The 4,700-nt window shown below is 31.7% G+C and overlaps 1 non-coding gene across 1 annotated transcript; it reads left to right on the top strand.

Moving 5' to 3' along the window:
- Positions 1-1,116: 1,116 nt before the first annotated feature.
- Positions 1,117-1,190, top strand: TRNAD-GUC. The gene has a single exon. It is a non-coding gene; the product is annotated as a tRNA-Asp (tRNA).
- The last annotated feature ends 3,510 nt before the right edge of the window (positions 1,191-4,700 follow it).

Genomic DNA, 4,700 nt, shown 5'->3' with positions numbered 1-4,700 from the left:
ACATAGATTACATACAATAAGTTATTATATACTATACATTAAGTAACCGGATAGTAGCTAGGGACTCGTTTCGACATGCGTTAATAGGGTTTGTTTAACTTAAACTCCCTTTTTTCTTTCTATTCGACAACGGAAAGTATTCTGTAATTTCATATTAGCTCGCGTTCTATATTAGTATTAGATTAATTATTAATATTCTAATTAGTATTAGATTAATTAGTAATATTCGATTCATTTTTAATGAATAAATTAGTCTATATAAATATTTAATAATTTTGGATTTTCTAGGGAATGAATGATTCATAAATGAAATTGTAATGACAAAAAAAAATCTATGGAATTGTGTAAGACGGAAAGATCTTTTGAATCTTATTATTCGATTATATTGACAATTTCAAAAAACTGCTCATATTATGTTCATAGTATGATGGATGTTTAGCCCGTATGCCCCCATCGTCTAGCGGTTCAGGACATCTCTCTTTCAAGGAGACAACGGGGATTCGACTTCCCCTGGGGGTAGGGTACTACAAAAGGAAGTTGATCATAGATTAGCAATAAGCTTCAAATTGAATTGATTCTTCCTGGGTCGATGCCCGAGCGGTTAATGGGGACGGACTGTAAATTCGTTGGCACTATGTCTACGCTGGTTCAAATCCAACTCGGCCCAATAATCCGCTCATCCATTATGAGAAGAAGGTTTTTGTCTTCCCGAAACGGCTGATATACGTAAAAAACTAATCCAATTTTCTGTTATACTTTCTTTTTTTCTATTTGTTTGCTTTATTTATTTGTTTCGGTAAATTGAATTTTTGATCAAAATAATGATCTAGATTCATATTATGGTATGGTCTTTAAGTTAAAATTGTTAAAGTATAAATAGAAAAAAATAGAAAGAAAAAAAGAAAACTCTTTTTCTTTATTTTATCAATAGATTTTGAAATAAGAAAAATTGACTAGCAATTCGTGTCGTTCTCACTAAATAAAGTAAAGTCCATATTCATGTGAAATGAAGATAAATATATCACTCGCGTCTCTGTTACAACACAAAAATTCTACCTAGAAATGCTTTGAGTCAAATCATATAAAAAGTATAGAAACTGTATACTTTAGTTCCCTGGGATTGTAGTTCAATTGGTTAGAGCACCGCCCTGTCAAGGCGGAAGTTGCGGGTTCGAGCCCCGTCAGTCTCGACGGATCCAATAATCAATAAATATATCAATGGATCTTTCCACTTTTTTAGAAAAGAACAACAATAGAATTTTACTTTTAATAGGAAGTCTTTGGATGATTCTTAGGTCTTTTTTTTTCTTTTTGAGTTTATTTTCTTCTCATTTTCAAACAAATAGAAAAATTTCCATTACTTGAACTAGAACAAATTCCTAAAACGGATATGTGGCTTAATACTAGAAAAAATTTTGATTGGTAAGATTTTATTTAGGATTTCAAAAGATAACATAGTAGGTCTGGTTTTTCAATTTCTCGCGTCTATCTAGTGGAATAGAATTCCAGATGTTTCTCGGGAGTACATGTATAAATGGAATTTGTTTCTTGTAAAACACCCAATTTTTTATTAAAATTACCTTGACAAAATACTTTTCAGATTGATCCCATTTCCTTCTATTTTTTGTTTTTGGATTTTTGTAACCAGCGGAAGTGGAAACGAAAAAGTGAAACTTCATTAGATGATTGATTGTAGAAGAAAGATGTCAGGTTCTGGAAAAAAGAGTAAAAAAGAACGATAACTTAAGGGAATTCTTGATTAGCTAACAAATTCCATTTTTCTTTTTTTGGATTCAGTATGGATAAAAGAGCTTCCTATGGTATACTATTCAATTCGCGACCGCGAATTGATATGATAGCTCAAATATTGTTATTCCTGATATTAATCTGATTCAATATCATCAACAGATAAAATTTGGATCATCTCTATGGGATTAAATCCCGAGTTAATGGTACGTAAAAAAACGATAAGATTATGGAAGTAAATATTCTCGCATTTATTGCTACTGCACTATTCATTCTAGTTCCTACTGCTTTTTTACTTCTTATCTATGTAAAAACGGTTAGCCAGAATGATTAATTTGAATGAAACTTGATTTCGTAGTTCTTTGACGGATTCTAATTGTGTTTCTTAACTGAAACGAGCAGGCGCGAATCAGCAATATTCGATGAGAGCGGATAGTATGGTAGAAAGATTCATATGAATCTTTCTACCATACTATCAATTAGATTAGTCTTTTTTCGTGTAAGACGGTGTACTATAAACTATATATAATTTATGATAAAGATACAAACTTAATCCCAGTACCTGCCGAAAGAATCAAAGAAAAAAAAGTAAAGTTTGGTATATATTAGGAAAAACCAAATTAGTAATCTTTTTTTATCATTTCCAAGCTAATCCAAGAAGAAAAGTAATTATACTTATAAAACTTATCTAATTGAATTTTGATAAGAGTCCATTCGTGGAAATTTAAGAAAAATTCAATTAGATAAATTTCCTATCATCTATATCTCCTTTCGAAATATAAACGTGGGAATTATTGAAATATCTTTTTTATTGACATTATTATCTTTAAATACACTTTGCGAAGCGATCGATAAAACAAATGATAATGATACAGTTTTATTCCTCAACTAAACTAAATTAGTATTTCTAGAGTCCACTTCTTCCCCATACTACAAGTGAAAGAGAAAATGTAAAGACTACCATTAAAGCAGCCTAAGCCAGAATTACAATATCCATGTGAATTATGTCCCCTATTTCTATGAATATGAAGGAATTTTTCCATTATTGTTTCATAATAATAGTGAAATCCCTGGTACAGAGTAAAAATTTTTGGGGATTATTCCTTTAATGAACTAATCCAATACCTGAATACTCAGCTCAGAGACTCTTTTGAGTTTGTATAGAAACTATATTACGCTTTTCTTTATCCACATTTCGAAATTGGTTAGATATTCCCTTCCGCCGACTTCAAGGCCCAGTCAGTAATCGCGCCAACAGGGCTGGAAGGGAATGGAGAGTTTTCGATAATCCTTCTACTACTTACTAAAATTACTAAAAGTAAAATCTTTTCTTGAATCCTAGACACAAGAATTTACATAACTTTCTTTTTTGAGAACCCCACAAGTACGTACCAAGAGACCCCTTCTTCTCCTTCCCCTCGGCCGACGAAGAATTCGGGGAGTTATCGATTATAGCAGTTGATAAGGGAGTTCGAGTCTTTTGTTAATTAGAATCAGGCAACACCCGGATTTGACTGGGGAACAAGGATTTGCAGTCCTTCGCCTTACCACTCGGCCATGCCGCCAAAACGATACAAAATAGACGATACTTAAATAGTCCCTTTTGGGGGTAGATTACTGCACTTCGTTTTTTATTTATTGGACTTGCATTTTGAATCTCTTTTCCTTGGTTGCCCTTCCACTACTTCTAAATACTTACTAAAAGCAAATTCTTTCTTTTTTTGTTTTGATTCGATTCAGACCAAAAACTACGGACTTTCAGTCAAAATTCATGATAAACACGATCAATTGGAACCATTAACTATTGGCTTGACTACGGTTTCATGAACAATTCGTAAATTTTGATTTCAAATTCTGTTTACCTAATGACATAAGAAAATCCAAAGGATAACTAATCATTATTGCATCTTTTCAAGAAAAAATCGAAAACTCTTTATTTCCTTTTTCTTTTTCTCAATTGCAATTATAACAAGAATTATGAGTATATGTAAACCCCGGAACCAGAACAAAAATTACACAGACGACAGTCAAGTATCTTATATATGATATATAGATATCTGCACGTGGTTAAATTGACTATTTAATAGAATAAACATAACCCGCTTTACAATACAACGATATTTTAGTAATTCTACAAATAGAGTACTAAGATAGGTAAAAATATCTCTTTTCTACGCAAATCCCTTTTTTTTATTGTTACAAAAGGGCCAAAAATATTGATTAAATAAATGAACTCTTTATTGTTTCTGATTATTATGTCTTTATCTCGGCGAAGGGATCAAATCCTGCATCTGTTTCGTTTTTGGTATCCAATCGGGTTGGAATATGTAATATCATAATAATGGTAAAAATGGAACTGATATTCCATACTAAAACTCAATTTTATAAATCGAATTTAAGTTAAGTATAAGTAGCAGAATTCCTTTTGCATCTGTTACATTTTAAAATTTAAGTAGAAACTTTTCTGTATTCCCCCCTTCATACATATTTCATACATTCCATATATGCTCCTATATGAATATATAGTTTTTTGTGTCAAATTTTATGTGATTTAGTAAACAGAATTTAAATTCCATCAGAGATAGCTCGGTCTATATGATTCAACGAAGGATGAGCCAAAAATAGGATTTTTCAATAAATGGGGAATTGCGTGCAAATGCTACGGGATGGAAATGGGGGAATGTCTACAACCCCTGGGTTTAATCAGATACAATTTGAAGGATTTTGGAGGTTCATTGATCAGGGTTTAACGGAAGAACTTTATAAGTTTCCAAAAATGGAAGATACAAACCAAGAAATTGAATTTCAATTATTTGTGGAAACATATCAATTAGCAGAGCCCATGATAGAAGAAAAAGATGCTATATATAAATCACTTACATATTCTTCGGAATTATATGTGTCCGCAGGATTAATTTGGAAAACCAGCAGGGCGATGCAAGAACAAACAATTT

This window comes from Chenopodium quinoa, unplaced genomic scaffold (genome assembly GCF_001683475.1).
Source record: "Chenopodium quinoa cultivar QQ74 unplaced genomic scaffold, ASM168347v1, whole genome shotgun sequence".
Taxonomy (NCBI): domain Eukaryota; kingdom Viridiplantae; phylum Streptophyta; class Magnoliopsida; order Caryophyllales; family Amaranthaceae; genus Chenopodium; species Chenopodium quinoa.
Note: the sequence above shows the minus strand (reverse complement) of the source record. Positions and strands in the feature narration are given on the sequence as shown.